Source organism: Chinchilla lanigera, unplaced genomic scaffold, assembly GCF_000276665.1.
Source record: "Chinchilla lanigera isolate Chin_1 unplaced genomic scaffold, ChiLan1.0 scaffold00107, whole genome shotgun sequence".
NCBI classification, from domain to species: domain Eukaryota; kingdom Metazoa; phylum Chordata; class Mammalia; order Rodentia; family Chinchillidae; genus Chinchilla; species Chinchilla lanigera.
This window is the reverse complement of record NW_004955508.1, coordinates 2,056,568-2,072,898: the sequence shown is the minus strand read 5'-3', so window position 1 is coordinate 2,072,898 and position 16,331 is coordinate 2,056,568. Positions and strand designations below refer to the sequence as shown.

Sequence of the window (16,331 nt, the reverse complement as noted above, 5' to 3'; positions counted from 1 at the left end):
CCGGGAACCGAACTCACGACCTTGCGCTTGCCAGGCAGGCGCTTTGCCGCTGAGCTAAATCCCCAGCCCCTGTTTTTAAGGGATTATATCAGCATTCCAAAACCTCAGCCTGCCGCCTCCTTGTCTTATTTTACTCCATTATGAAGACAAGCTCAGCAAGGTCACAATGAGTACACTGGGAAAATAAGTCACTTAACAGAAGACTGCTGTGAGGAAGATCAGTGTGTGGCTCCCTGTTTAAATCAGTCAGGGTGGGGCTGGGGATTTAGCTCAGCGGCACAGCACCTGCCTGGCAAGTGCGAGGTTGTTAGTTCAATTCCCAGTACCGGAAACATAAAAAGCAAAAACAAAAAATCAGCCAGGGTTTGGCTGCTGGAGATAGCTTTGAGAGGATGCAATGCAGAGAACTGGGTGCCTATGTAACTACTGAAGTAGCTGGAAGAAGGGGGTCCAGAGAGGACTCTCCGTCAACATCACAGAACAAGCCTGCCCAGGAGCTGCTGCTTCTGACACATTCAGACATATAAGACTCTGAGAGATGATGTCTGAATTGATTGATTTCAAAACGTACTGCTAAAGCTGTGATCCAGGGATCAGTGAGCTGCTGCTCTGTCTTCCCCACCACACAGACTTGCCCCGCACACAGGGTGAGTGAACAGACCTTGAGCTCAGTGCCCCTGCATCCGGGCTTGCCAGTAGAAAGAGCTAAGTCCACAGAAATATAGCCAGGGATATAGATCAGTGTCACAGCGCCTGCCTGGCAAGCGCAAGGTCATGAGTTCGATTCCCGGTACAAAAAGCAAAAAGCCAGAAATATGGCCCTGACCCTCCATTGAAAGACTCCATACAAATGCATCCAGGGAGTCTCATTGGTGTCCCATATTTGGGAGTTTGGGAAAGGTGGGTTTTAGTTCACCAGCCTTTGCGGGATTCCAGGCACACTGGAAGGAGGCTGGAACTGACGCTGAATGACAGTCTATCACATCCATAACATTCTTGTCCTCTCAAGTTTGGTCAGATGCAGGAACCAAAGAGTTAACTATAAAACGAGGTTTCCTGTTAGCAGCTTAGCTTTTGGCTAGGACTTGCTCACACTGCCTAAATTTACCTTAGCTGTACGTCCTACTGTCCAAGGTTTAATTTATGGTAAATCCCACAGGATATCTGATCTGGTGTCTGATACATAAAAATAAAAGTCGTTCTTCACGGGAGACTCATATCGTACCAGACACTATTACTAGCGTTTCACATATAATGTATTAAAACTCGCAAAAGCCCTGTTTGGCAGGAACATTAAAGCGAATGTTCAGGTAAGGAAATTGAGAAACAAAGAGATTACTTCCCCAACATCATAAAGATACCAGGGGTGGAGCCACATGGAGCCGGCAGTCTGGCTCCACTGTTCACGCTCCTAACAACTATATATAGTACTGCTGCTCCACAAAAGTAGTTTAAGTATAAAGCCGCGCTGGAGGAATTTGCCCCTCGTTCTACTGACTCTTAGAGTCCTGGTAGTTCTCCAACCAGTGGATCTCCATGACTTTTATTGCAATAATGCGTGATGGAATTCCAAGGAATTCTGTTCAATGTATCCCACTTGTCACTGATTCCTATTGTAAAATTAAAGCTGTATTTTCTTGAGATTCTCTTTGTGATTTAAATGAATATAAAGAGCCCTCTTTGGTAAGTGATTTTGCAAAGTCAAAAGCAAGGGCTATTTATTTTCCATTTTCTTCTCCCCAGAAAATAGTTTTAGTTCTTAAGCTGAGCCACAGGGATGGAAGAAGGATATAGACAGACTGGCGGAGGGAGAACAAGCCCTGAAAATGACCAACTGTCGATGTAGCTGTGCCTGCCTGAGACCCGGTTGTATCCCTGCTTTTATTTTATGAGGTTACCTTAGGGTAAGTTCTCAAAATCTCCTCAAAAATTTCCAAACATCTCCCGCGTGGTCTTGTTGTTTATCATCATGTAACAACAAATAATCCCTGAACTTAGGCCCTAAGATAAAACATTATTTATTTTAAGGATGAATCTACAGTTTGGGCAGAGCTGGGAGAAAGCAGGTCCTCGTTACTCTGGTCAGTACCAGCTGCAGTGATTTGGAGCCTGGGGGTTGTACATGTGTGAACGCTGCCCTCTGTCCCTAGTCTGGAGTCTGGTGGGCGATGCTGGCTGTCCTTTGGGACCTCAGTGGGGTGTGGTATAGGAGCTCTTCCCAAAATTACTCGGTGGGATTGCCTGACTGCCTTACAACGTTGTAGCTGAGTTCCAGGAGCAAATATTGCTAGAGAAGAGAGCCAGAGGGTAGCTATATTCGTTTTCTTAAAAAAGTGTAACTCAGGGGCTAGGGATTTAGCTCAGCGGCACAGCACCTGCCTGGCAAGCGCAAGGTCGTGAGTTCGATTCCCGGTACCAGAGAAAAAACAAAACAAAACAAAACAAAAGTGTAACTCATTTGAACATTGACAGCTCCTGACATAGAGGGTGATTATGAATTTCAACTTGCAATTGAAACAGTCTTTCTTCCACATGGTCTCAAACCCTGACCACTCCCCATCTAAAGGCAGTGTCATGAACACCTTATAAGAAGTGATTACGGATGCAGTCCACGGATATGGTATCTTTGGGACATTTGATCTGCCACACTCTCTTTAAAAAATAGTATGTTTCTTAAAAATAACTGTTTGCTATTTACAAACAAGGGCATTTTAAAGCTTTTAAACAGGTAATACATTTGTGTGGCTCAAAATTCAAACCTACAAATAAGACCGTGTTTGTGTGTGTGTGTGTACAGATAGAAATACAGGAAAATGTTTCACTCTTTTCCTAACCCAGTTCCCCTTTGTGGGGGCAACAAATGCTGTCAGTTTTCTGCATGTCTTTCTAGATGTATATTTTGTTTTTTTGGGCAAATATAGTATGCATACATAGTTCATTCCTCCAGCCATTCTAGCCAATGGTAGCCCCTTTTACATTCATAATTAGAAGTCACTATCCAGCTACATATCTACCTACATAGAGCAATCTTTCTAAAGTCTTCATAGTCCAGTGTAGAAATGTACCACAATTAATGTAATAAGTGACCTATTAAAAAGTACTTTAGATTGTTTACAGTAAAGTGCTAATACAAATAAGACTGCAATAAATAACCTTCTACATCTACCCCTTTGCATGTATGTTTAGAGGATAAATTTCCTGGAGTGGGAATTTATGACCAACAACTTACACAACTGGGAATTTTGGTAGATTTTGCCACATCTCAGCAGACATTGTTCTCAGCCCTGACATCAGCAGTGTCTTTTTGGTGACACGCTCCCTACACAGAGTGTTGTCAGACTTTTTCAGTCTTTGTCAGGATGATAGGCGAAACAATGGTTCACCTGAGTTATGTGCATTTCTCTTGTTATCAATGTTTCTGAGCAGCTGCTTGTATCTTTTTCACTCCATAAAGTGCTTTAATAAGCATAAAACTCATATTATTATTATTATTATTATTATTGTTATCATTATTATTATTAGGCTTCTTCTCAATGAACCAATTGGGATCCACTGGCAGACATCTGCCACACTGTCCGGTGCAGAGGTCAGAGATCAGGACATAAGATGGGCAGGGCATTACATGATGAACTTCAAAGTAAAAGAAATATTATTTAACAGTTTTTAGAAACTTATTTCAAGATTCAAGTGTAAAAAAGCCTCTGGGTGAGGCACGCACGCAGAGTAGCATAAGAGAGGGATTTATTTCCGGTAACTTAAATAAAGTAGGAATCGAATGCATGCCATCTTTCAAAAGCAAAGGAAGGGGAAAGACCATTAAGTGCTAATTTAGATAAACTTGCAACCTCTAGGACCTGGTCTTTAGGGATGAACAGGATTTCTTGAAAGATGATTCTCCTCTTTACTTGATCACTTCAAAAAAAAAAAAAATCAGAAATAAATTCTAAAGCGATGTAACGTGTCTGTTGAGTCAACTTTTAGGCAAAGTTGTTTTGATTAAAATTATAGTGGTAATAATTATCTGACTATAAAGTGGTTCTTCTGGTTACTCTTTCTGCTGTAAGCATGATCTGTATTTGTTTGTATATTCATATAATTATAGAATAAGATGCACAGGGTTTCTGATCACCAGCTGAGAATATAGTTCTGCGAGGCAGTCCCATTCAGATTGAGTTTGGGCAGCATGAATACAGTAGTCTCCTGCTACTAAGCTGTGACGCTGCTGCCTCACATGTGGCCAGATTCACATTTTCCATGGTACTAAGGACAACAGGACAGACTAGAGGAAAAAAGCTTATCTTCCCATTATCGCAAGCCTTTCCAGGAGACCCTATAAAAAGCCCAAGTGACTGACTGAACCCCTACTCTCTTCCTCCTCTGCCATCTTCTCAGGAAGTGCTCACAAGGAGAAAGGAACGCAGATAAACCTCAGGCTGATTTGTCTATATTTGTCCATGCTAGTCTATTCTATAACTTTGCTGCTTCAAGTAGGTTGGGGCTGGATAACTACATTTATTGTAAATATCTTAGTCTGCAAATAGAAACAGCAGCAGAGGGTTGAACAGAGCTAATAATATGAGTCTGAATCCTCTTATATAAAATAGAACATTGAAGGATAGTTAACATAGTTGTTCTACTATCTTCTGTTTCTTTGCTGAAAGAAACTGTCAATGAGTCCTTGATTGATCAATATTGCATGTCTCTATCTGTTTTCATGAGGAACCACTTTGAAGATATCAATATGTAATACAACAAGCATTGTTAATTTCAAAAAACAAAAAAATAGAATGTTGATTATTTCCCCCTGTAGGGGGAAACAATTACCTGTAATCTAAATATTCAGGCAAAATGAAAGATACCAACAAAGACTTGTTTTTAGCCATGTGACTCACACAGATAAATTAAACGGCAGTCTTTTTTTGTACACCATGTAACTAAACATTGCTTTTGTGCAGTAAGAATAATTATATGAGGAAGGGGTCAGTTCTGAGCAAAATACTGAGGCTGTCACTGTTACCAGCCCTCTGTGGGGTCCGTCTCTGAGTTCTCTCCTGTCTTCTTGTGACATACCAGCTAACAGCAACTTATGGTCTCAGCTTTTGACACCCGAGGCTTTCCTTCCACAAGTGTGGAGTTTACACTCTGAACATCAGAACTCAGGCATTGGTCATTATTGAGAATGTTGGCAGGGTGGGGGAGCAGGAGGTCCTGAGAGGGGAAGGAAAGTTGCTTCCAGATAGAGATGATCCCCAGCAGCATCAGTGTTCACTGTTAACATCAGTCATTTTAACATATGGAGGGGACAGAAAATGTCCTCCTTCAACTTCAGAGAGTCTTTCTCACCTCTACTCCCTGGAAGACCTTTGTCCTTTCTTGTCATTGTTTGATGAACAAGCTTTAGAGCCCGGGACAGAGTCATACCCTGAAATACTATCCAATGTTGTCTCTGTGTAATGTAGCTGTTTCGTTTTCTTTTCTACTACGTATCATAATGACCAATCCAGAAGAGCAAGAAATGTGTAACATCTATAGTTAAGAAGACTCATGTGAACTTTTTTCTCAATGTCTAGTAATTGTTTTTCTCCTAATAAACTATCCCTACAATTATTTTTTGAAGCTGGGGATATAGCTCAGCAGCACAGCACCTTGCTTGGCAAGAGCAAGGTCCTGAGTTCAGTTCCTGGTACCAAAAATTAAAAAGACCATATTTTTTTAATATCCCCAAACTATGTTTTCGGACATCAGGCTCTAAAGCTTGAACATCAGACAGGGACAAGAAAGGACGAAGGTGTTCCAGGGAGTAGAGGTGAGAAAGATCACCTCTGAAGCTGAAGGAGGACATTGTCTTAGTCCACTTGGGTTGCTATAACAAAGGATAGCTAAACAACAAAAATGATTGTGTTTGATATGTTTTTGAGACAAGTTCTCACTATATTGCCAAGGCAGGTCACAAACTCGGGCCTCAAATGATTCTTCCGGCTCAAAGGCTAGCTACCAAGTAGCTGGGACTACAAGCACAAACCACTGTGTCTGAGAGACAATAGAAAATTCTCTTAGTTCTGAAAATTGGGAAGTCCAAGATGAAGGTTCTAGCAGATTTGGTTTCTGGTGAGGGTGAACTTCCTGGTTTGTGGATGACTATCTTTTCCATATGTCATCTTATAGCCTTTTATTGGTTCATGGAAAAAGAGATGTTTCTCTCTTCCTCTTCTTGTAAAGAGTTCATGAGGGTCCTATCCTAATCTAAAGCTAATTACCTCCCATAATCCTGCCTCCAAATACTGTCGCACTAAGAGTTAGGACTTTAACACATAAAATTTGGGTGATACAGACATTCAAGCTGTAATAGGTAGGGTCTGGGAAGTTGAATCATTGTGACAAGTTCCCTTTATTCTCTGTGAGGAGCTGGATAAATTACAAGCCTCTCATTTCTCCTCCAAACCAGCAGGGAGAGGTAAAGCAGGGATGGTTGGAAAATCAAATAAAGATATCTGAGGACCAATTTCCAGGGCCTGATCAGTCTAACAGCCTGTGGATAAGCAGCCAAGAGTCTCCTTGAAAAAGGAGTTCAGAGGAAATCTGGGGGCAAATGAGCGGGCTGCAGTGTGAGGGGACCTGACAACTGAAGACAGTAGCAAGGCCGAGGGACATTCTGACCTTGACAGTCTTAGGCTGTGGGCAAGGTATTTAATCTCTCTAAGCCTCAGTCTCATTACTTATACTCATCTCACAGCAATTATTTTTTTAAATAGCCCCATCCTGGGTTTTCAGACATCAATGGTTAAACACTTCAATAATAAACACTTGTTATCAGTGATAAGCACTTGATAAAAACTTCAGTGGTAAACACTGCCCAGACACCAGGTAGACCAGCCTCATTCGCGTGATTGACAGAGCAGGACTCCAGTTAATAAGAGACATGTCAAGCAGCCAAATGAAGTGAAATATTTAATGAGAGTCAGCAAAAATCAAATGACACTTCTCTGGAGCCATGTCCTCTAGATTTACATCAACTAGACAAGGAAGAAATGGAAAAAACAAATAAAAATGTGTAGATATTTTATTACCATAGATAATTACCCAAAATAAATGAGATAAACTAGATAAAAATACCTATATCTAACAAATCAAATGTTTTCTACCATTAAGAGACATAGGCTGAAGCAGGAGGATTGTTGTGAGTTCAAGGCCAGCCTGGACTGCAAAGTGAGCTCAAGGCCAGCCTGAACTGCATAGTGAGACACTGCCTCAAAAAGACCAAAGGGAAAAAAAAAGAAAAGAAAAGAAAATGAAAAACAAAGAGACATAGGATCACTCATGGAAAATAAAGGAAGTTTCTTTTTACACACACCTGAGTCATAGATGTGAACTTACATTTTTTGCATATCTGGACTTGTTTTTAAGGCAATGAAATTAATTTTATGGATGTTTGATTCCTGCTCAACCAGTCTATATTTGTCAGTATAAGTGCTAGTGGCTAGTAATCATTGATTAGCACTTCTCTATCAATCACGATTTTTAAAATAAATTATACGAACTATCAATGAAATGTGAGATTTAAACAAAATATAAAGAATACTTAAACTATTTGTTTTTCTGCCAACCAGAATTTTAATGAATCATTATTATAAGAATTTACCCCAAATTTTTATTGACATATACTTTTTAAAATTATGACATCTAACTTTTTATATTTTGTTTTTCTATTTACCATTATACCACATACATTTTTCTAGGAATTAGTTGGGAATAAAAATTTATTTGCCAATCATCTTGATGCTTACACAATAGTCTATCATGTAAATAAACAAAAATTTATTAAACTTTTTCCTTATTAAAATTTATTACAGCATTTCTTTACATATTGGACATTTATATTGCTTTCAGTTTGTTTACTATGACTAAAGATCCTATAATAAACTACTTTTACCTAAATCATTTGATATGTCATGTTCTGAACTGTCTTAAAGCAATATGACCTTCATATATTTTACATTCTCATTTCCATATTATTTCTGAGAACAAGTGGATAAGTTTAAACTTTCACAAGCAGTGTATGAGAGCACATTTATCAAAAAGCTAACGATGAATAATGTCCTTTATTTGAAAAAAATCTCTGCCTAATTCATTGGTCATTTTCCCCCGTAATCCATCCACTAATTTATTCACTCAACCGAATCTTAGTGAGCACCTGTTCTGTGCTAAGCATTGTTCTAAGTGTGGGATTATAGCCATAAAGAGATCCCACACTCACAGAAAGGTAGTGTAGCAAAGGGACCATATATAGACAGGTGTGTAGTGAGGTCAGACTTGTGTTGTTTAAAAAGCAATTTCTATAGTGACCAACCGTGTGTTTACCAAGACTGTCCCTGTAAAATCTCACATCCTGGGGAACCCCTCGAAGTCATGCAAAAACTGGACAGAGCACCCTATATGAAAGAGAGGCTGAGGCAGGAGATGAAGAAAGAAAGAAAGCAAGAAAGAAAGGAAAAAAAAACTAGCCTGTTAAGAGATTCCCTTAAGGGATCTGTAGTGGAAGAAGTCCAACAGGGGCATTTGAGGAGATCCCTGAAAGGATCCCTGCAATCATAAACAGCCATCTTTAAACACAAGTGACAATGAGAGAAGCCAGTGCCAGATTACACGTGCTTTGCAACTGGACTTTTGTTCTCCTTGGTTCTCTCACTTTCATGACTGAAAATGACTGGAGGGACTTACTATTTAGAAGTGGTTGAATAAATGATGGGTTCTGCATCCCCAGGAAGGTATCTAAGTACATAGAAGAAGGGGCCTGTAGTGGATTGACAACTGGAGGTCAATTTATAACCCCCAGCTGAACTGAGTAAGCGTGGTGCTAGGAGTCAGAGGACCTCCTCAGGACTGTTGCCAGCAGCATAAGAGGCAGAACTGGAGAAGAAGAGATGAGGTTGTTGGGAGCTGAGAGAGGCTGTTGGGAGCTGAGAGAGGCTGTTAGGAGCTGGTAGAAGCTGTAAGGAGCTGCTGGTTGTTTTGGAGGAGCTTGTCATCCTGGCTTTCCTGATGAACTTGACTGTTTTCATCCTCCAAGGAGCTCAGGACCTTGTTGGCACTGAGAATGGCTTTGGTTCACTTTCGGGGAGCTCTGGTCCTCACTTTGAGCATCGCTTCCTGGCTCTGGAGGGGAAGGTGGTGCACTGCCGGTCACCTCAAGAAGCTTGATGCATTGGCTTCCCTGATGGGAATTTGGCCATCTTGAGAATTGGAGGAGCTTGGGATCTCACTGTTGCTGAGAATGGCTGTGGTATCTTTTGGGGGAGCTCTGGTTCTTCTGAGCATCACTTCCTGGCTCCAGTACAGAATTCTTAGCCTGCTAGCACAGATCCTCCATTCCCACTGGCACAGACTTTCTATATTCCACCACTGATCTTTGGGCCTTCTCAGTGCAGATCCGTGAAGCAGGCTTGCATGAGATATTGTCATGGTCTCTGCACCTCCAGTTGGATTCGTGGGAGGCATTATTATGGGCTCTAGGTATTTAACTGGACTCATGCAGGACATTTCCGTAGGATCCAGGCCCTCAGCTGATTCCTGGTCTGTAACGTGTAGACAGATTTCTTGCACTCTCTTGTATATGATCTTTGGGTGACTATTATTAATATTCTTATAAAATATATGTCCTATATTATATTGTTTCTCCTTACAAGATCCCCCAAACCATCACAGGACCTAACATGGGCAGACTGAAAATATAAAACTGGTTTTCCCAGCCTCTATCACAATCACCATTACAGTGTGATGAGAGGGGAATGAGGGCCTCACTGGATTCTTCTCCAGTAGCCAGTTTACCCAGGTCCTTTTGTCAACTTCTAACCCTTCTTCTCTAGGTTTGTAAATTTAGTGTTTAAGGCTATCTCTGATTCTTTGTTGAATCTTCTAGAAATAAGCTATTTCAATTGTTAGAATTTTACAGTATATGTTTGTTAAAACTTTCACATGTTCTCAGCATCATGCCCATTAGAATTTTAGTTGAGATTATATTAAAGTACATTCAGGGGCAGGTGCAGATAGAAAGAGACAAGGGAATGGACCTTTCCGAATGGGAAGGGGTCCAGGAGAATAAGGGAGAGGGAGAGTAGGAGGGGAAGGGAAAATAAGTAGAAGAAAGCTATGCCATGTACAAACACCTAATAACCTCAGTGAATGTGGACTTCATCTGTCACAAACATAAGATAAATAATATCAACAAGAATGAAAATGGGGAATGGGGACTTAGAGGAAGAGGAAAGTGGGAGGAAAAGGGAACAAGATTAAAAAAAAAAGAAACCAGTCCTATTATGTACATGTATTCACTCTCCAAGATGACCATAGATTGCATGTACTGCAAACGTGTACTAATAAAGAAAATTTAAAAATCTTCCTACATTGTTTGAGTTTAAATGAAGTCTTTGATACTTGGAAGCTAGGTCAATAATAAATAAGAAAAGTATTTAAACTTAAGACTTAGCTTCGGCATTTCTAAAATAAGGCTAATGATCATGCCTACTTCCAAAAGTTGTATGACGATTCTAATGAGTTAGTTAATGTAAAAACACTGAGAAAGGTGTAGCACACAGTAAATACTGTGTTTGCTGTTTTCACTTTGTTTATTAGCATGTATTTGTAGCACATGGTTATTACATGCTTTGTGGGGAGTTGATACACGCACATAACACGTCTTAATTCTTCTTATCCTCTCCTTCTTCTCTCCCCTTTTCATTCATCTCTTGATCCCCTTCTCATCTGAGAAATAGCTCTCTCTACTTCCTATTATTGGTCTTTTATTTTATTCCTTATCTATGTTTTAAGTTTCTCATATAAGAGTAACCACATGATATATAAACTTGTGTGTCTGATTTATTTCACTTAGCATTATGTTCTCCAGGTTCTTCTATTTTCCTACAAATGATTCAAGTTTCTCCTTCTTTGTAGCAGAATAATACTCCTTCATGTGTAAATACCAACTTTTCTTTATCTATCCATATGCTGATGGACATATAGGCTGATTCCAGGATTTAGCTATTAAGAATTGTCTTGCTATGAACATAAGTAGGCATATGTCACTGTGATATGATGTCTTTAACTCTTTTGGGAAGATACCTAGGAAAGGAATAGCTGGGTTAAATGGAATTTCTAGTTTTAGTTCTTTGAGGCATCTGCTGCTGATTTCCATAGTGGTTGTACTATTTCACAGTCCAGCTAACAGTGTGGAACTGTTTTTTTTTTTTTTCATGCAGTCTCACTGCCACTAATCATTATTTGATTTCTTAATGATAAGGGATAAGATGGGATCTCAGCGTTGTTTTAATTTGCATTTCTCTAATGGTCAATAATGTTGAACATTTCTTCATAAATTTATTGGCCATTTGTACTTCTTATGAGAAATGTCTATTCATTTCACTTGCCAAGTTTTTCTCATTGGGTTGACATCTTATGAGTGATTATAAAAGGTTAATTTAGCTAAGCAAGCTTAACCCTCCCACTACACACACACCCATATGGTTCTGGTTAGGGCTGTTCATGAGAGAAATTTATAGAAGAGATGAAAAAGGGACCAGGCCCACAATAACTCCTGGGTTTAGGAGATCTCCTCCCCAGTTCCTCTGTCTGGGCCCAGGTCATACTGTGGGCTCTCCAGGAAGTGTACCAGTTCATCCTGAAAATCATCCATGTCTTTAAGGTTGAATATAAAGAAAGATGTAGGTTCCAGTTTGCTCCTGATCTGTCCTACTCAGAACATCTTTTTTTCCCATTTCATAGTTCTGTTCCTATGAAGTCAGCTCCAGATGCAGAAACAATAGTGTTATACTAACTTCTCAGCTGGCTTCTGTAGTGGAATAAATCTATTCTACAGCATGTATGGGGTTGCTTCAGTGATGGAACCATGGCTGATGTTATGTTTGAAACTCCTTCAATTTTCCATTATACTTCTGAGTAAGATGTTGTAGTGTATATCATGTGCTCTACATATTCCTTGATGGGATTATTCACAGCTATTTTTATATGTTCCTTTGACATCGCGAGTGGGATCCTTTTCCTTATCATGTCTTCCAACAACTAAAGAAATTATTGATCTTTACATATTTTACATTGTATATGAGCAATGTTGCCACTCTTATTACTTCTAAAATTTTTTTAGGCACTCTTTTCACCACTTAAGAAAGAAGAAAGTCTGGCAGCACAATTCTGTATGTACCTTTTCTTAGGCATATCTCACCTGTCCCATTAACAATCCCTTTGGTTTTCCTCCAGTTATTCCCTCCTTCCCACCAGGAATTGTCTCTCCCTTACTTCTTGGACAAAAACTTTGAGCTTTGCTCAGCTATCTTTTGGAAAATGGTGGGTTTTTTTTTTTGTTTTTCATCTTTTTGAGATAGAGTCTTGCTACACAGTTCAGGCTGAACTTGAGCTCACTTTGTAGCCCAGGCTGGCCTCGAACTTGCAACGATCCTCCTGCCTCAGCCTTCCAAGTGCTGGGATTACAGGCCTGTGCCACCACGCTGGAGAAAGGTGTTTGTGAAACTTTTCCATCATACTATACTTTTGAAAAATAAAAACAACTGCTCTCTGAACTCTTAACTTCTCCCTCATTCACTCTAGCCCTTGGGATGGGGTAACCAGTTCAGCCCACAAAAGAAAGCTCTGCTCCTTTCTTCCAGCCAGTGATAATCAGATCAAATTGCAGGCTTGAAGTACAAATGACTCAGGATCTGAATGAACTTACCCCTGGTGAAATTTCAGCCCCACAGAGAATTGGGTCTGACTTCACTCTGAAAATCCAGCAGGGAGGCAACAAGCAAAGAAAGCTGAAAGAGAGAGGACCAAGATTAAATAAGCAAATAATAAACAGTTAAGGAGAAGAATAATTTCCCCAGTCCATGAGGCTATTAAAAATGCAGTTCTTAATGACCAGAACATAACATCACTGCTTACATAAAGAGGGCTATTCTTCATCCGTGGCTCTTAGCTGAATCACTGGTATTTAACCCACAACATAAATCATACTTTAAAATGCTGGAAGTGAAAAAAAGAATGAATAAATAGTTTTGCTGAATGAAAATACTGTGCTTTCTCTAAAATAGATGGGAGCAAAAACTTTCTCTTCATTGGAACCTGGAGCCAAATCATGCCCACCATCTGCTACTGTATAGGCTGTAGGCTAAAAATGTTTTTGTATTTTTAAACCATATGAAAAATCAAATGAGTAATATTTGTGATACATGCAAATTATGTGAAGCTCAAATTTCAGTGTTCACAAATAAAGTTTTATTAGAACACACACAACCCTGCTAAGTTGTTTACACATTGTGTATGTCTTGTTTCACATTCCAGACCCTGCAGCTGCAGCCTAACATGCTTACTATTTCTTCTTCTTTTCAGCTTTTATATTTTATTAGTATACGTTTGTAGTACATAATGATTATACTCCTTGTGGGGAGTTGGTACATGCACATAAAGCATCTCAATTCTGTTTTCATCCCCATTCCTTCCTCTTTCTCTTTTCTCCTTCCCTCTCTTGATCCTCTTCCTATTTGAGAAAGATCTTTCTACTTCATGTCAATGTTTCGATTCTTTCACTTTTTAAAATTAGTATGTTTGGCCGGGTGTGGTGGCACACTCCTGTAATCCCAGCACTCAGGAGGCTGAGACAGGAAGATTGTTGTGAGTTTGAGGCCAGCCTGGGCTACAAAGTGAGCTCAAGGCCAACCTAAACTGCACAGTGAGACCCTGTCTCAAAAAGATAAAAAAATAAATAAAGAAAAGTAGTACACTTGTAGGACATGTTTCCATTCCTTGTGGGGAATTTGTATATGTGCATAATACATCCTAATTCCTTTTGTTTGTCCCTCCCCCATCCTTCTCTTGATTCCTTGATGGATTGATTGATTGATTTGTACATGTTTGCAGTGCATAATGCTTTCATTCCTCGTGTGGACTTGGTACATGTACATAATACCTCTTAATTCCTTTCTTCATCCCTTTTCCCCATCTCTCCATCTCTTCCCTTTAAGAAATATCTATCTTCCTAGGTCCTATTGTCTAACTTTTATCTTGCTCTTTATTTAAACTTTGAGTTTCTCATATAAAGAAAACACGTGACAAAGCCTCTGTGTCTGATATAAACATTATGGTCTCAAGGTGCATCCAGTTCTCTGTCTCAAGGTGACAGAGAAAGTTTGGTGACCCCTGAGTAAACCACTGGGAGTTTCTTAATGTTGGCACTGCTGATATTTTGTGTCAACCACACATTCTTATCAAACATGTTTTCAGACGTTGGTAGTCATCCCTGGGGGAGCCAAATCCCTCTAGCTTGAGACTGTATGATGACCTAGGTTGCTATAGGATAAGAAAGGCAAGGTGAAGGGAACAAAAAAGAAGGGGAGGCAAGTAAAAAACCAAATGTCACCATATTTTTCTGAGATTTTAAAATGTTGCTTTCAATTCTAAAACTCCCAAGTGTGAAATGCACAGTGGCATTAGAAAGTAAAGCATACATTGTTTGCAGTATGAAGTGATCATGAGGTCACTTTTGATCTCAAACTTCAGCCTTCCTCTTAGGAGCCCCACTAAGTAAAACGCGGTACCTCCTACTTGCAAAGATTTTTATAACATGTGGATTATCTGATAAATTCTCAGTGGAATTCTGAGAAGCCTAATGCATTTATTTTGTTACAGATCTTGGGCCTTATTTCTTTAGCTTCCAGAAAGTTTTCTACTGTAAGATTTTCTCAGTAAGCAGAGAATTCACACTGGGGAAGAACTTTTTCCTTCAGAGTTCTTTTTGGTTTAATCTTTCTGACTGCAGCCTTCCTGACTTTATGCTTGTTACGACCTGAAAGATTCGCTTCCTACCTGTGTCTATGAGTCCTACCTTGAGTTTAGCTGTGAGTATGACAAGTCTGGCATTTCTAGAAGATGTGGCATAGATTCAACAACAGTTTGAAGCCCGAGAACTAAAGCCTCCTCAGGAGAATTTGTCCAGAGGGACAAAGGTGCCAGATCCATGCACTTAGCCCAGAAATTTGATGCGAGTATAGTGAGCAATCTCTTTATGCATGTTTATCTCCAGGCTACTAAACAAGACTGACATCACTAATATAAACCCAGAAGAGCAAATGTTCCCCAGTACTGTAAGACGTCAGTTATTTGCTACCTAAGCAACAAATGTAAAGGCACAACAAATGTAAAGGCCCCCTTTTTGTGGGGCTTTGGTTTCATTGATTTAATGTTCAATATCATCCCCATGAAATGTTTTGAAGTGTCAACTTTTATCACCAAGTGCAAGAAGGCTGTGATGTGCCTTATGGAGAAAATACATGTGTAAGAAAGCATTGTTATATATTGTGTTGTTGGACATGCGTTTATTGTTAATAAATCAACAAGATATTCTAAATAAGGCATCTTTCAATAGAAATCTAGATAAGACCAAATTCTATATTGATCAGCTGAAAAAACATTGCAACCCGAAAACTGTAGGTTGATAACTCTATATTTCTTCCTGGAGTTACAGTTCAATATCAGCTAATTCAGTATTCTTGATGACTTTACAGAACGTAACCATCTAGTATAATAAGAACCAGGTAAATATTCATTCAGAAGACTAAAATATACTGAGAAGAAAATCAGCAAGCTGGATTTTAAAAACATTGGTCTGTGACACATGGACAATGAAATATTGTATTCAAATTAAAAACATCATTTGTTGCTTACCAATTTTTTTGGAAGTTAGCACTTTACAAAATCTAAGATTCACGCCATGGAAAGTCAAAGTTACAGTCACTGAAAGCATCAAATGAGGTGTTTGGCTCAGATCGAGGGGACAGGGCCTGCTTGGAAGAGGGGCCATTGGGGGAGTGACCCGGATGTGTATATCTCTTTCCCCGCCTCCTTGCTTCACTGTCTGCTTCCTGGCTGTCATGGGCTGAGTAGCTCTCCTTCACTTTCCCCCTTTCACATGTCCTTTTTACCTTGGAACCAGCCAACTATGGACAAAACAAACCATGAGCCAAAATAAACCTGTCTTCTTTTAAGTTATGGGTGTTGGATATTGTGTCCAATGATAGGGAAGGGGCTAAGACAGATTTTGATACCAGACCAGTGAAGTCCTTGTTGTGACTGTTCCTGACCATGAAGGTTAGAAACCTTTGGAAGTGGTTTGTGGGAGGAGTTTGAGAACACTTGAAGATGCCAGCCAAAGACCTGGAATGCTGTGAGTCAAGCTTAATGGGAGACTCAAGTCATTGCTCACAAGACCAGGGTGCTGATAGAAAGGCAGACAGTGAAGATCAGGCTCAGCAGGCTTCAGTTGGAAACAA

At 39.7% G+C, this 16,331-nt stretch overlaps 1 protein-coding gene and 1 long non-coding RNA gene across 2 annotated transcripts in view; one reads left to right on the top strand and one right to left on the bottom strand.

The window, feature by feature from the left end:
• LOC102009202 overlaps window positions 1-1,918 on the top strand; it is a 58,458-nt gene extending 56,540 nt beyond the window's left edge. The window contains exon 4 of the long non-coding RNA XR_001231651.1: window positions 1,744-1,918. This is a non-coding gene — a long non-coding RNA (uncharacterized LOC102009202). The remainder of the gene's footprint in view (window positions 1-1,743) is intronic.
• The window catches only part of Slc9a9 (solute carrier family 9, subfamily A (NHE9, cation proton antiporter 9), member 9), a 611,715-nt gene extending 598,894 nt beyond the window's left edge, over window positions 1-12,821 (bottom strand). The window contains exon 1 of the mRNA XM_005407730.2: window positions 12,740-12,821. The gene's annotated coding sequence lies outside the window, so the exon portion shown is untranslated. The remainder of the gene's footprint in view (window positions 1-12,739) is intronic.
• Window positions 12,822-16,331: the final 3,510 nt, after the last annotated feature.